General features: G+C 40.8%; 1 protein-coding gene and 1 pseudogene across 4 annotated transcripts in view; one reads left to right on the top strand and one right to left on the bottom strand.

The window, feature by feature from the left end:
• TMEM117 (transmembrane protein 117) overlaps positions 1–17,032 on the bottom strand; it is a 536,937-nt gene that overhangs the window by 475,003 nt on the left and 44,902 nt on the right. The window lies entirely within an intron of this gene.
• Positions 57–9,839, top strand: LOC116530378 (annotated as a pseudogene).

Here is a 17,032-nt window from a genome sequence, read left to right as displayed (position 1 = left end):
GATTTGTGTACATTCTCATTTCAAAAAGAATAAAAACTTAGGGAAACACACGCGAAATGGATTTCAAAGGTCTTCTGTTAGTTGAAGTGGCTTACGAAGGAAACAAAGCGTAATTTCCCACGATTCCAATATGCAGAATTCACAATATGGTAAATTACTGTTTATTCAGAATGATCATCATATAAGGCTGGTTACTATTGCTACTTAAAAATGCATATATGAACTACCAATATTTTACACTGCACACAATAAAACCCCCTACCATACACTAAAAACAAGTTTATAGTTTTAACAATGAAGAAAGTTCATAATCTTTTACAAATCATGAACATAAATTGTTACTGTGGTTTATATACAGTACTCATCAGTAAAGATTTTCAGTAAAAAGAGCCCTAGATAATCCAACTTTCACTATCTTACAAAGTTCATTGCTAATAGGCTGCTTTCAATTGGAGCTGAGAAAAATATTTTGGGTTTCATAATTAAACATATTTAGGACCAGACTTCAAGCAATATTAATCTATAGAAAGCAGCTACTTTTGTGTGATTAGATTGGGACTTGTACTGAATTCTCAGCAGTATGAAAGGTTCTTGTGCAAGGGCAGGGGCTGCATTCTCAAGATCTTTTTGATCTTGCCATAATGCTTGATTATCTGCTTATAACATATACTTGATAGAAATCCATTGACTGACAGCTGCTCCATCCCAATTAGAAAATGACTGCTGTCTTTCTTGGCTGAAGTAAGAATCTAGAAGTTCTCAAGTCTGTCACATCGGTTACTTTTTCAACAACTTATGAGGTAACTTTTGTCTCAGAGCCAATCCTACTTTCGGCAGATCTTCTGGCTCTCCGGTTCTGTTGCAAATGCTAATGAATCAGTTCAGGAGTTGAATTTCAAGAAAAGTGTTATGTAAGAGAAGCAGCCTATTACAGCACAACTAACTACTGTGTTGGATATTGTGAAGTAAGTTATTTAACACCAACATCACATGGTGCTTTCAGCCATGGAAAACTGTGTAAGGGACACTATAATAGGTCAGTGAGATTAACTCAGTCCTGGAACACCAAAGGCACTTTTTTCCTGTATCCTAGATATCTAAAGTGGATTACAGATGAGATGAAAACAGCCTCCCATCCCACAGCCAGATTTAGAATAGATCTGGAAATGTGAGGTTCAGGTAGGAGCTATTATTATTAATCACTACTCAGAAAGGGTCTATTATTAATCATTATTAATCACAATATACCCTGAAAGTCTAGCTTGACACTAAAATACCTACAAGGGCATTAAAATGTCTAGCTAGATTACTAAGAGAAAACTACACAATTAACAGGAAATAAAGTCATAAGAACTCACATTCATAGAATTAAGAATGAAGAAGTGCTTCTAAGTCATCCAAAATCTACAAACTCATCTGGAGGGAAAGATAAGGAATTCTGTTTTGAGCTGTTAAGTTTCAGATGCCAAAAAGTAAAGAGCAGAAGTTAGGAGAGAAGCTAAAACTGTGAAGGAAGTCTGTGTGTGAGTGTGCAAGTGTGTGCATGTGTATGTGGTATATTAGTCATATTCATAGGCTTGACAGCCGATGCCATGGGAATTAGACAAGAGTCTTGAGGGAGAAAGCATGGACAAAGAAAATGAAGGCAAAGGCCAGGCATGACGGCTCACGCCTGTAATCCCAGCATTTTGGGAGGCCAAGGCCCAAGTGGATTACTTGAGGTCAGGAATTTGAGACTAGCCTGATCAACATGGTGAAACCCCACCTCTACTAAAAATACAAAAATTAGCTGGGCATGGTAGCACACACCTGTGGTCCCAACTACCCAGGCAGCTAAGGCAGAAGAATTGCTTGAACCCAGGAGGCAGAGGCTACAGTGAGCCAATAACATGCCACTGCACTCCAGCCTGAGCAACAGAGCAAGACTCAGTCTCCAAAAAAAGAAAAAAGAAAATGAAGGCAGAAGGCAAAGTTCAGCAATGCCTATGTTTAACAGGATAAAAAGAAACAGTTACAAAAGGAAAGTATAGACGGAACTGATAGGTGAAAAAAGAATTGAAATAATTCAGTACCACAAAAGCCAAAGAAAGCATTCCGAGAAAGCAACTCTCAGGAGTTTAACAATATGGTGAGAGACTGAGAAGACTGAGTCTGGCAATGTTTTATTCAAAGCATTTTGGGTTGCAAAAGAACACTCAATATAGTTCAAGTGAGGGGGAATTTGTTTAATAATGATAGAGGCCATCTCACAGGGAAAGAAAGTTATCTTATAGGCACTTGAACTAGGCAACTAGGTCTAGTCAGTCTCTCAAAGTTTATATGGTGAATTTCTCTTCTCTATTTTTTCCCTTGAGCAGCTTCCTCTTCTTGTGCACAGACCAATATGGTTGCCTAACTCAAAAATATATTAAACTGTAGGGCAAACACCCACCATAAACTGAAACTTCCTCATCTTAATGCAAACTCATTAGAAAGCATGATAAAATGATAAGCTACGGGTCAGCAATTGAGTTCACCAGCCTTGGGTCACGTACACATTCCTAGCCAGTCAACTGCAGTGAGGGGGAAGTCACATGGTGTAACCATGGCCACCGAAGCCTCCAGCAAAGGCCATGGACTGAGAAAAAATGAAAAAAGAATGTGTGAACCACAAAAATGTGTTTATTTCAGGCAATCTAGAAGTGAGTGTTACACTTAATGTTCAAAAACATGGGGGTGCCCACCCTGCACGAGGTGCCATAGACTGAACTCAAATGTTGCTTCTTCCCAAATGTCAGCAGAGTCGGAGACAAAGAACATTGAGGACAGCCATATAACTACAAACTATGAACAATATAACTGCCATATATAAGTGATCAGATGATGACCAGAAGAAATACAAATGACTTTATAGAGGAGGTGACATTTTTGCTGAGCTCTGAAAAATGACTAAGATTTCAAAAAGAGATGAAAACAGGGAGATAGGGAAGGAGAAGGCTCAATCTAGGAGACACTGTCTCCACTGCGAGGCTGAGAGCCTCTTGAGGATAAGGAATATTTCCCACGAATCTTTATATCTCCAGTGCTTTGTATACTATTGCTGCAAGGTAGGATGTCAATTAATATTAATATTAATATTTTTATTATTAAATATTGTGATGGTCACTACTGTTAACTTGGTTGGATTAAAGGATGAAAAATATTGTTCCTGGGTGTGTCTTTAAGGGTGCTGCCAAAGGAGACTGACATTAAGTCAGTGGACTGGGAGAGGCAGACCCACCCTCAATCCGGATGGGCACCATCTAATCAGCTGCCGGCACGGCTAGAATAAAGCAGGTAGGAGAAGATGGAAGACCAGATTTGCCGTTATCAGCAAAATTATGAGAAAGTTTTGAATTTGTTCATAAAACAATCATATTCAGTACTTGAAGGTTATTGAGACATAAATGGAAGGGTCAGTTTAAGGACATATTATGAAGGGCCTTGAATATAAACTAAGCATTAGACCGTTAGCATGGTATAGGGAATATCACTGCCTTGGAAACAAAGAGACTAAATTATAGCATCAGATCTGACAAAAGTTTCCTTGACCATTTTTCATGTATAATAAGAGACTGGCAAATTTTCTCCACCACTTCAGACAGTTGTTTTGAGACGTGAATTAATAATGTTATGTTGAAGATGGTGTCATTCATCTTTGTATTTCCCGCAGCACCCATCACAGAACTTTGCCTAGTAAATATATAATGGCTTTAATTCATTTGTAAACTGTAAAACTATTCAAATATAATAAGACACATGCATGCATATATTCATTAAAGCACTATTCTCAATAGCAAAGACACAGAAGCAACCTAAATGTGCATCAGTGATAGACTGGATAAAGAAACTGTGGTACATATACACCACAGAACACTATGCAGCCATGAAATAGAATGAGACCATGTTCTTTGAAAGGACATGGATAGAGCTGGAGGCCATTATCCTTAGCAAACTTACACAGGAACAGAAAATCAAATACCTCATGTTCTTATTTACAAGTAGGAACTAAATGATGAGAGTACATAGACACATAAAAGTGAACAACCCAACACACTGGGGTCTTTTGGGGGATAGAGGGTGGGAGGAGGAAGAGAATCAGGAAAAATAACCAACGGATAGTAGTCTTAATGCTGGGTGACGAAATAATCAGCACAACGAATTCCCATGACACAAGTTTACCTATGTAACACACCTGCACTAGCCCTGAACTTAAAAGCTTTTTAAAAAGCAAAATGTTCAATCCTCACAATAAACCCATTGAACTTACTACATATGCAACAATTATGTGTTCAACTGAGTTAGTTTTTATTTTTGTACATATTTTCTAAGAATATTGTCATATAAATTCCGTGTGTGTGTGTGTGTGTGTGTGTGTGTGTGTGTGTGTGTGTGTGTGCGCGATGGAGTCTTGACTGCAATGGCATGATCTCAGCTCACTGCAACTTCCACCTCCTGGGTTCAAATGATTCTCCTGCCTCAGCCTCCAAGTAGCTGGGATTACAGGCACCTGCCACCACACCCAGTTAATTTTTTTTTTGTATTTTTAGTAGATACGGGGTTTCACCATGTTGGCCAGGCTGGTCTCAAACTCCTGACCTCATGATCCACCTTCCCCAGTCTCCCAAAGTGCTAGATTACAGGCATGAGCCACTGTGCCTGCCTTTGCCATATAAATTCTGTTTTTTAAATGTGCATTGAAAATCTGTGATGTCAATAGCAAAGATACGGAATCAACTGGAATACCCATCAATGATAGACTGGATAAAGAAAATGTGATACATATACACAATGGTATACTATGCAGCCACAAAAAGAATGAGATCATGTCCTTTGCGGGACATGGACAGTGCTGGAGGCCATTATCCTTAGCAAACTAATGCAGGAACAGAAAGCCAAAGACCACATGTTCTAAGTAGGAGCTAAATGAAAACACACAGTATATATACCGGGAACAGTATATATACCGGGGCCTACGGGAGGGTGGAGGGTGGGAGAGAGACAAGGAGGAAATATCACTAATAGGTACCAGGCTTAGTACCTGGGTGATGAAATAATCTGTACAACCAACCCCACGACACATGTTTACCTATGTAACAAACCTGCACATCCTGCACATGTACCTCTGCACTTAAAAGTTAAATGTAAAAAAAGAAAGAAAAAGAAAATCTCTAATGCGACACTAGGGATGCAAAGAAGAACCAGTCACCATTCTCTCCCTCAAATAATTTACAATTTAATAAGGGAGATGAGACATTTGTGAAAACACATATAATACTAAACAACACCTTGATAATGGAAATGTGAGTAAGGCAGTTTGCTGTGGTAGCTGTCTCCAAGGTGGCTGCCATTAATTCCTTTTCTCCCTGTATGTCCATGCCATGCTCTTTGCAAAGAGCAGAGACTTTCTTCCCACTCCCTTGAATCTGAGCTGGCCTGTGATTTCAGTGACCAATAGAATATCACAGAAGCGATGGTATGTCACTTGCAGACCTAACCTTTAAGAGGAATGGCAGCTTCCATCTTGGTCTCCTGATGCCTTTAAGAAGTTGTTATGCTGAGAGAAGCCAAAGCTCAGAAGGACAAGGTGCCATGCAGAGACGGAGAAAGGCCAAGAAGCACTGAGGTCCCAAGCTTGTGAGTGAAGAAGCCATCTTGAATATGGATCCTCTAGTCCCAGCTACTTCAGTTGATGAGACTTCAGATGAACCATGCACTTGAGGCCTTCATAAATTGCTAACCCACAAAATTGCAAGAAAAGAAAAATTGATACTCTAAACCACTAAGTCTGGGATAGGTTTTTAGGCAGAAATAGGCAAGTGAAATATATGGGATGACAGAAGAAAAATTAATTTCAAAGTAGAAAATGGGGAAAGATTCATGAAAAGGTGGTTTTGAAGAACAGGTCAAATTTGGATGGGAAAAAAATAGCTAAAGGGGATTGTTATTTTTCATAAAGAGAACTGAGTATAAAATGAATCATGAAAGTAAGAAAGTCTAGAAAACTTAAGTAATGGACAGAGATTTAGGTTGATTTAAATATGCACATTCTGGGAAATGTGTAATGGGAATAAGGGCAAGACTGAAACTTAGTTTCAAAAAATGCCTTGAAGGTATCTGAACTACATACTGTAGCCAACTGGGTGATGTAAGTTTTTAAGCAGTAAAGTGTCATAAGATTCTCACCTCTTCACTGCTCTCACCCTAGTTCAAGCCTCCATGATGTCTTAAGACTTCTAGAAAAACATTTGATTTGTCTCTGTGCTTCCATTCTTGTCCTCTTACAGTTAGTTTTTGACATGGCAACTAATATAATCAATTAATAATATAAATTAGGTTGTGTCCCTTCCTATTCAAAATGATTTGAGAATTTTATATTATACTTAGAATAAAATCCATAATTGTGGCCTCCTAAAAGAGCCTACATAATCTGGCATGTAACCAAATTCCAGCCTCCCAGAAGGAAAGCAGGTGTTCAAGGTAAGCCATATTGTTTATGTAAACGGCTTAGGCACAATGAACCAGCTTTTTAAATTATGGAATGATGAGACCCTTCCCCAAACACAAGTCCCCAGATGCCAGCCAAGGGCCAACTTTGCAAGGTTTTCCAAACTCTTCTCCTCCCACTCTCTACCTTCCACATTGCACTCCAGCGACGCTGGCCTTCCTGCTGTTTCTGGAACATCATATCAAGCTCATTTCACCTCTGGGCTTTTCATTTGCTATTCTTTCTGCCTAGACTAATTCCTTTCAGTCTATGATAAAATCTCACTTCTTCAGACAAGCCTTCCCTGATGACCTTACCTAAAATAGTACCTACCCCATCCCTTGCCCTTTTTCCCGTTAAACTGTTTTATTTCATAATCTTGACTACCATATGACATTTATTATTCATTTTTCATTTATCACTTTATAGTCTATCTTCTCTTACAGATAAAAACATGACAGGACTTTATCCATTTTTTTATCACTGTAGTCCTAGTACCTAAAATAGTGTCTGATGCATTGCAGATTTTCAATAAATACCTATGGAATGAAGAAAAGAAGGAAGTTAGATTAGAGCTGCACTTTATGAAGAATGTACAGAAAATAGTTAACATAGCAGATCTAAGTTGCTGTCCTTCGAAAAGCCTGCTTGCAAAGTTGGCCCTTTGCTGGCATCAGGAAACTTGGGTTTAAGGAAGGGTCTCATCATTCCATAATTTAAAGACTGGTTCATTGTGCCTAAGCTATTTACATAAACAATATGGCTTACCCTGAACACCTGCTTTCCTTCTGCGAAACTGGAATTCGGTTACATGCCAGGCAGAGAGTGCCTACATGACCAGCCCCTAGTGAGAAGCCTAGCCACTGAGCCTCTAACAAGTTTTCCTTGTTGACAACATTTCTTATGTGTTGTCACAATCCCTTGCTGGGGGAATTAAGTGTGTCTCCTGTGCCTTCACTGGAAAACAATTCTGGAAGTTTGTGCCTGATTTCCCCAGGATTTTGCCCCCATGCACCTTTTTCCTTTGTTACCTTTCCTTTGGATTCTTTCTCCATAATAAATCCCAGCCATGAGTCCTAATACATGCTGAGGCCCGTGAGTTCTCTGAGTTCTCCCCGTGAGTCATCAAAACTAGGGGCGGTCTTGACCTCCTGATACCAAGAGTATTAGGACAGCAGCTTACAAGGTAGATTAGATGACTCTAGTAATTGTTGACAAAGAGGCCAGTTGGGAAAAAGGCTATTGCAATGTTCTAAGAGAGAGATAATGACTGTAGCAGTGGAGGCAAAAAATTTGGCTTTTTTGTAAGTATATTTTCCAGGGCATAGTTTTGCAAACTTCTAATGAAAGACAAGAGGTGAAGGAATAACAGAGAGCTAAGGAAGCTGAAATAAATGCAGACTACTTTTAAACAACAGATGAAAAAATATGAATATGGTACTTTTAGGGTAACTTAGTTAGGAGAGAATTATATAAAAGAAGAGGATATGAGTATTTTCTAGAAAGCAGTTAGAAAGCTTAAAAATTCAAGAGGTGGCCCCGCGCCGCCACCGCGGCCGCTGCAGCACCACAGCTTGAGGGCAGGAGGCTGGGGAGGGTAGCGGAGCCGGTGCCGCCGCCACGTTGGGTAGGAAGCGGCTGCTGCAGGCGCGGACAGAGCAAGCCGGTGTGCGGAGCTGGCGGCGGCGGGGTGGGATCTGCCTCTCCGCGAGCGGCCTGGGGCGGCGGCAGCGGTGCCAAGAGCGGGGGCACCCCTTACATAGGCAGCAAGATCAGCCTCATCTCCAAGGCGGAGATCCGCTATGAGGGCATCCTCTACACCGACACCGAAAACTCCACCGTAGCCCTCGCCAAAGTTCCATCCTTTGGTACAGAAGACAGACCAACAGATCGTCCAATACCACCTCGAGATGAAGTCTTTGAATACATTATGTTCCGTGGGAGTGACATTAAAGACCTCACTGTTTGTGAGCCACCAAAACCACAGTGTTCTCTGCCTCAAGACCCAGCTAACCTTCAGTCCTCACTAGGATCATTGACTTCTTTATTCCAGTCCACGGGTTCTTAGGGGCCTTTCAGCAGGATGCCCACATACAGTCAGTTCGGTCCAAGTTCCTTAGTTGGGCAGCAGTTTGGTGCTGTTGGTGTTGCTGGAAGCTCTTTGACATCCTTTGGAACAGAAACATCAAACAGTGGTACCTTACCCCAAAGTAGTGCAGTTGGTTCTGCCTTTACGCAGGATATAAGATCCCTAAAAACACAGTTATCTCAAGGTCCTTCAAGTCTTTGAGAAAAAGCCCAACCATGGAACAAGCAGTGCAGACCACCTCGGCCCTCTTACCTGCTCCAGCACCTGCTGGGAGAAGGAGTCCTGGATCAACTAGGCCTTTGCCATCTACAGCCAAAAATCAAGAAAGAATCAGGAGCACCAGTGAGCTGAAGTACACAAAGTTTCAAGGCCAGAAAATGTGCAATTCAGAAATGATAACAAGAGACAAGTAGCTCCAGGTGCTCCTTCAGCTCCAAGGAGAGGGCCTGGGGGTCATCAGGGTGGCAGGGGAAGATTTGGTATTCCGCGAGACGGGCCAATGAAATTTGAGAAAGACTTTGACTTTGAAAGTGCAAATGCACAATTCAACAAGGAAGAGATTGATAGAGAGTTTCGTAATAAGCTTAAATTAAAAGAAGATAAACTTGAGAAACAGGAAAAGCCTGTAAATGGTGAAGATAAAGGAGACTCAGGAGTTGATACTCAAAATAGTGAAGGAAATGCTGATGAAGAAGATCCACTTGGACCTAATTGCTATTATGACAAAACTAAATCCTTCTTTGATAATATTTCTTGTGATGACAATAGAGAATGGAGACCAACCTGGGCTGAAGAAAGATTAAATGCTGAAACATTTGGAATCCCACTTCATCCAAACCGTGGTCGTGGGGGATACAGAGGCAGAGGAGGTCTTGGTTTCTGTGGTGGCAGAGGGTGTGGTGGTGGCAGAGGTGGTACCTTCACTGCCCCGCGAGGATTTTGTGGTGGATTCACAGGAGGTCCGGGGGGGCGGGAGTTTGCAGATTTTGAATATAGGAAAGACAACAAAGTTGCTGCATAGTCTACAAACAAGTCTCTGAAAATAGGTGAATTCTAGCTCTTCACGGTCCTAAAAATTGATTTCAGTCTTTGCGAAGAATGAAGAAGTGAATTCGCTGTACATTTGTCACTAGCACTGGGTTTTAGTTTTTTGTTTGTTTTTCCGCTGAATTTCAAAGATAAAATACAGTTAATTTTGGGGGTGGAAGGCTCATCTTACAATATGAGCATTAAATATATTTGGAACAGAAAAAAAAAATTCAAGAGGTATTTCCCAAAGGAAACATTAGAAGTTGGCACAAGAACAGAAATGGAATCTAGAAAAGTTAAGACTGTAAGCTCAATGAGGGCAGGGACTTCTGTGTATTTTGTTCACTGGCATATTCCATGCACCTAGAAGAGTACTTAGCACATGGTGTGCACTCAACAAATACTCATCAAATGGTAAAGGGAAAAGAAGGGTCATATTTTAAAAGTAGATAAATCCTGAAATGTGGAGGAATGGAATTGAGAGATGTCAAAATGATGTCAGTAAAGTAAGAAGCTTGTGGGTGTGGAGGAGGATGGTCCTTAAACAGAATAGGAAACATCTATGACTGCCTCTCTGGGGAAATCATTAGGAATCAATAAGAAAGTAACAAAAATAAGTACTTTATCTGCCAAGATTTCCTCTTTAGAAAAAAAAAGGATGAATTTTTAAATACTTTTAGAATATATATAACATGACATCTAAGTGAATTGAGGCAAATCAATGTCTTTTTTAAAAGTATTCATTAAAAAATATCCCTTGGGGCCAGGTTCTGTGGCTCAAGCCTGTAATCCCGGCCCTTTGGGAGGCCGAGGTGGGCAGATCACAAGGTCAGGAGATAGAGAACATCTTGGCCAACATGGTGAAACCCTGTCTCTACTGAAAATACAAAAATTAGCAAGGAGTTGTAGCATGTGCCTATAGTCCCAGCTACTCTGGAGTCTGAGGCAGAAGAATTGCTTGAACCTGAGAGGCAGAGGTTGCAGTGAGCCAAGATGGCGCCACTGCACTCCAGCCTGGGCGGCAAGAGCGAAACTCCATCTCAAAAACAACAACAACAAAAAAGAAAATATCCCTTGGATAAAATATTTCTCTAGCCCTAAAATCTGATGAAAAAGACAGATGCTACTTTTATCTTCAAAACCCATCTAGAATGACAGGACATCCAAATGATTCTCATTTGAACGAAGAGAGAAAAGGTACTTTTACAGTGCATGAGGTGAGATTTATTGACAGATCTTCACTAATGGTCTTACAGTCCAGACCAAAGTACAATGTCAATGTAATCCAGAAGTTGCAAAAAGAGTTGTTAACATTTGCAAGGAAAATACCAAAAGTCAAATTTCTATTTATTTTATAACTGCTTCAAAAAGAGAACACTGAAAATAAAGCTATATTCCTACATTAAATGTTACTTTCCCACCTTTTATGAGTTACATATTATAGAACATATCATGAATGCTGGGCAGCACTTCCCAAATACCCCTTTCAAGACTAAATGACTGATTTTCCAAGCTGCTGGGAAGGTTGTCAGCTGACTGCTCACAACTCTGTCCTCAGCCCTCTCTGAGAACTGCCCTCGCCTGAAGAGAGCTGTCTCTCCCAAAGTCACACTCCCTTCCCAAAGCAGCCCTCATCCAATGGCTGATCTGTGTGATTGTATAAAAGTCCAAGCCCTCCTCCAAACTCGGGCCTAAGCTGAAGGACTATTCTAGTTTCAGAGCTCGCCGTGTGGGGCTTGTGGGGTTTGCGGGGAGCTTGTTGTGACTGTATTGCAACCAAACTCCTGCCTGTCTTATCCCGCTCTGCCCTCTTCCCTTCCAAGAGCACTTCCCATTGACTTCCTGCATCTACTTCTCAAAATCTGCTACGCAAAGAACCTGCAAGAAAGATGCAAGAATCAACCATTGCTCTAAGAATTAAATATAAATCAAATCTATATCTTCCTTTTTTCATAATTTCAGCAAAGTGGTTATAGACTGTCCCTCAACATTTCTCTTATTTAAAAGTAAGTGCAACGTTAGAAAGAAAGTATAAATCCTACTTTCAAACAAAACTATTTCAACCACATCATTTATTATTTTTTATTATTATGCTTTAAGTTCTGGGGTACATGTGCAGAACATACAGGTTAGTTATACAGTTATACATGTGCCATGATGGTTTGCTGTATCCATCTGCCTGTCATCTACATTAGGTATTTCTCCTAATGTTAGCCTTCCCTAATCCCCCCACCCCTGCTATCCCTCCCCTAAACCCCCACCCCCTGATAGGCCCCAGTGTGTGATGTTCTCCTCCCTGTGTCCATGTGTTCTCATTGTTCAACACCCACTCATGAGTGAGAATATGCAGTGTTTGGTTTTCTGTTCTTGTGTCAGTTTGCTGAGAATGATGGTTTCCAGCTTCATCCATGTCCCTGCAAAGGACATGAATTCATCCTTTTATATGGCTGCATAGTATTCCACGGTGTATATATGCCACATTTTCTTTATCCAGTCTATCTTTGATGGGCATTTGGGTTCGTTCAAAGTCTTTACTAATGTGAACAGTGCCTCAATAAACATACATGTGCATGTGTCTTTATAGTTGAATGTTTTATAATCCTTTGGATATATACCCAGAAATGGGATTGCTGGGTCAAATGTCAATCACACCATTTATTATCTACATCAAGGGGTGGGTTCCCAACCTCTGGGTCTCAGAATGGTATGGGTTCATGGCCTGTTAGGAACTGGGCTGCACTGCAGGAGATGAGCAGCTGGAAAGTAAGCATTACCGCCTGAGCTCCACCTCGTATCTGATCAGTGGCAGCATCAGATTCTCATAAGAGTGCAAATCTCGGTCAGATGCAGTGACTCACGCCTGTAATCCCAGCACTTTGGCAGGCTGAGGGGGGTGGATCACAAGGTCAGGCATTCAAGACCAGCGTGGCCAACATAGTGAAACCCCAACTCTACTAAAAATACAAAAAATTAGCCACATGTGGTGGCAGGCTCCTGTAGTCCCAGCTACTTGGGAGGCTGAGGCAGGAGAATCACTTGAACCTGGGAGGTGGAGGTTACAGTGAGCCAAGATCGCACCACTGCACTCCAACCCAGGTGACAGTGTGAGAATCTGTCTCAAAAAAAATAAAAAGAAAAAAAAAGAGTGCAAATCCTATTGTGAACTGCATATGCAAGGGATCTAGGTTGTGCACTCCTTTTAACAATCCAGGCTGGGCGAAGTGGCTCACGCCTGTAATCCCAGCACTTTCGGATGCCAAAGTGCGCAGATCATCTGAGGTCAGGAGTTCGAGTGCAGCCTGGCCAACATAGTGAAACCCTGCCTCTACTAAAAATACAAAAATTAGCCAGGCATGGTGACGGGCGCTTGTAATCTCAGCTACTCAGAAGGCTGAGGCAGGAGAACTGCTTGAACCTGGGAGGCAGAGGCTGCAGTGAGCTGAGATTAGGCCATTGCACTCCAGCCTGGGTGACAAGAATGAAACTGTCTCAAAAAAAAAAAAAAAAAGAATCCAATGCCTGATGATCTGAAATGGAGCTTTCACCCTGAAACCATCTCCTGTTCCCCAAACCTCAGTCGCTGGAAAAACTGTCTTCCATAAAACCCACCCCTGGTGCCAAAAAAGGTTAGGGACCACTGATCAGTATTACTTTGGGCAACTTAATCTCTGATCCTCAGTTTCCTCAAGATTTAAAAAAATTATATCTATCTCATTACGTTGTTGTAATGATTAACTAATGTACACAGAAATACACAATAAGGGCTCAATAAATGTCACCTCACTTCTCTCCATTCATTATCAGTGGGACATGAGTTTAGAATTGCTTTTCCAGAAGCAATTCATTCACACTGATGATGCAAACTCCTAATAACAAAAAGTACGCAATTATATAACAGTTGTATGGCTAACAGATGGCATATCTGATCAATAAGGTATGAGAAAGTATTATTCATACTACATAGAATCACATGAAGAACAGTAAGTTATTCTTTACTGAGCATTTACAATATACAAAGTACAATGTGGAGTCTTTTGCACTTTATATTTTATTTAATCCTCGAAGCAATACTGTGAGGTAGGTAGTATGCCTCTTTCACAGATATGAAACTGGTGATGTTTGGAGAAAGTAAATTATTTAAAGTTACACATCTAGTAAGTGGCACAACCACCATTTAAACTGAGTTTCTCTGCATCTGGACGTTTGTATTATACTATGGAATCTCTTTGCTTTACTTCTCTTCAACATGTTTGCCCCAAATAGAGGCTAACGTTGGCACACCAGCTATGCAAAAACACATAGGGCCATCTTAACTTCCATAATGTAGCAGAAAGAAGGGATCTGTCACTGCTACTTTAATTCTCACTATGAAACAAACAAATGGTCTCACCCGCAGCCACATAATTTACTCTTACAACCACAGCCCCTTTCCTTCTACATCCAGTCCATAAAATCTGTCTTCTTATCACTGTTGTCCTTGAGTAGATTGGCCTTTGTCCAGTTATTGAAGCTACCACAGCCCTCTACCTGATCCTAAATAAGTATAGCTTCTGCTGAACTTTCTGCCATCATAAGTGTAACTTATGCTGAATTTTCCTCCATCCAGGCCTCGGCAGTGAAATGCATCAGAGCTGTTGGAATCAGAGTGCTAGCATCTTCTACAGCAGGGGCCCCAGTCCTGAGATCACATGTCTGCACTGGCTGAAGGACATGGTCACAAACCAGATTAAATCCTACATAGATTCCAGTTGCACCTTTTAAAGAACATCCTTAGTTTAGTTTCTTATATAAGCTCCTATGTATGCCACAAAGGTTGCCTTCCAACTGTTTAATTTTTCATGATGCTATTTCAACAACCTGCAATAATTTGTTTTACTCAGTTCTGTGTACATTGCAGAAAATAACAGGAAGAGAAGTACATTTCACTTTTAACCTGCATTAATCATTGCTCTCCCCAGGGAATAGCTATTTATAAGATTCTCAATAACATTTTCTCCTAGGAAACCTCCTCTTGAGTACTGGATCCTAGCTATGTCTCAAGCAGTAGTCCTGCTTCTTGCTTTGGGTAAAAATGACAGCAAGTGCAGCCATCCAACCCCTCACTGAAAACATGTGAAGCCCAGGCCAGGAACAGTGGCTCATGCCTAGAATCCCAGCACATTGGGAGGCCAAGGCTGGTGGATCACTTTAGGTCAGGAGTTTGAGACCAGCCTCACCAAATGGCAAAACTCCGTCTCTACAGAAAAATACAAAAACTAGCTGAGCATGGTGGTGTGTGCCTGTAGTCCCAGCTACTCCAGAGGCTGAGGCATGAGAATTGCTTGAACAAAAAAGGCAGAGGTTGCAGTAAGCCGAGATCAGGCCACTGCACTCCAGCCTGGGCAACAGAGAGAGGCTCTGTCTCCAAAAAAAGAGAAAGAAAATAGGTGAGGCCCATGAACACACAGAGGGGAACAATTCACACTGGGGCCTTTCTGGGGGTGAAGGGTGGGAGGAGGGAGAGAATCAGGAAAAATAATTAATGGGTACTAGGCTTAATATCCGGCTAATGAAATAATATATACAATAAACCCCCTTGACACACATTTACCTATGTAGCAAACTTGCACATCCTACACATGCACCCCTGAACTTAAAAAGAGAAATGGCTACCTCACCAGAAAAAAAAATTCTCAAACCTATATCCCCCTCGAATTACTGCTCTCTTTCCTCACCTTTAAAGCCAAATTTTTTAAGCAACACAAGCTGTTTGAATTTGCCCAAGTACTATTTAACCCTGAATCAACTGCAATCTGACTTCTATCCCCACCACTCCACTAAAATATCTTTTACAAAATCTTAAGTGATCTACATACAAATCTATGTGACACACCCCAGTCCTTCCCTACTTGAGCACTTTTTCTTTTTGGTTGACATACTCTCTTCTCTTGATGCCTATGACACCACACACTCTTAGCTATTCCTCTATATCTAGCAATTCTTCTTCCTCTTCTCTGCAGGTACTCCACCCTCTATATGTCCCTTATATTCCTTAGTCCCTGTTCTCTTCTCCCTTCACCTCCTTAGATGTTTTCTTATCTATCACTAAACTTGTCTCCAGAATTTTCCACCATTCATCCTTCCTTCTGCTGCCAAAGTGATCTATATCACATATCTAAATTATTACTCCACTGCTTAAGATCTTTTAATGCCACTCTATAGCATATGGGATAGATAACATGATACCCAAGGTTCCCCATGTCATGGTGACTGCCTTTATCTCTATCCTAATTTATCCTCGATATTCTAGAACTACCTCATTAGTTGTAATTACCTGTACTCAACATGCTGTTTCATACTAAAATGTCTCACACCTGGAATGCTTGTTCTCTGTCGGTACTTAGCTAGCTTCTACCTATTCTTTCAAATTAATCTCTTGTATAACTGCCACCAGGAAGACTTCCCTGGTTACGTCTGGTTGAACTAAATGTCTGTCTTCTATATTCTGACAGCTTCCTGCACATATCTCTAACTGCTTCTACCGTATTATGGTGAAATTTATTGTACACATATTTGTCCTACACATTAAGGTTAAAGCTTCTTTATTTACACTTGGCGTTAGCCAAAAATCCAAAAGGTAATAAAGCTTTTTTATTTAAAAAAATAAAATAGGCCAGGCACGGTGGCTCATGCCTGTAATCCTAGCACTTTGGGAGGCTGAGGCGGGAGGATCACGAGGTCAGGAAATCAAGAACATCCTGGCTAATATGATGAAACCCCTTCTCTACTAAATATACAAAAAATTAGCCAGGCATGCTGGTGTGTGCCTGTAATCTCAGCTACTTGGAAGGCTAAGTAAGGAGAATTGCTTGAGCCTGGGAGCCAGAGATTGCAGTAAGCCAAGATTGCGCCACTGCACTCCAGCCTGGGCAACAGGGCGAGTTACAAAAAAAAAAAAAAAAAAAAAAAAAGAAAGAAAGAAAAATAAATAAAAGTATATATTTATGCCTAAAAAGAAAACTCCCTAAAGTGTTAACAGTAGTCATCTCAAAATGGTAAATTATAGATACTGTTCTTTTTTGTTTCCCTCTTGGCTGCATTTCCTTAATGTTTTACAATGAATCCATACTTGTTTTAAAAGGAAAATTTCTTTCTCATGAACGTAAACTGTGTCTAGATACCCCCCCCCAAAAAAAAAGAAAGAAAAGAAAAAGAAAAACAGGGAGGCCCTCAAATTTCTATGAAAGCAAGAGAACAAGTCAGGAGGGAAGCTGTACTCTATTCTCTTTGTCACGTGTTGACAACAAGCCTACACAGGCATAGGGCACCTTGATCTCAAACAATGTCCTTACACAGCCTGCCTTGACTATGACCAATACACACAAAGCTGAATTGTTCACACCAAAAAAGGAGGTGGATACCCTGCTCTC

The sequence above is a fragment of the Sapajus apella genome, unplaced genomic scaffold (assembly GCF_009761245.1).
Source record: "Sapajus apella isolate SASKATOON/1434 unplaced genomic scaffold, GSC_monkey_1.0 scaffold66, whole genome shotgun sequence".
Lineage (NCBI taxonomy): Eukaryota > Metazoa > Chordata > Mammalia > Primates > Cebidae > Sapajus > Sapajus apella.
The sequence above is the reverse complement of the archived record's forward strand: the minus strand, read 5'-3'. Positions and strand labels throughout refer to the sequence as shown.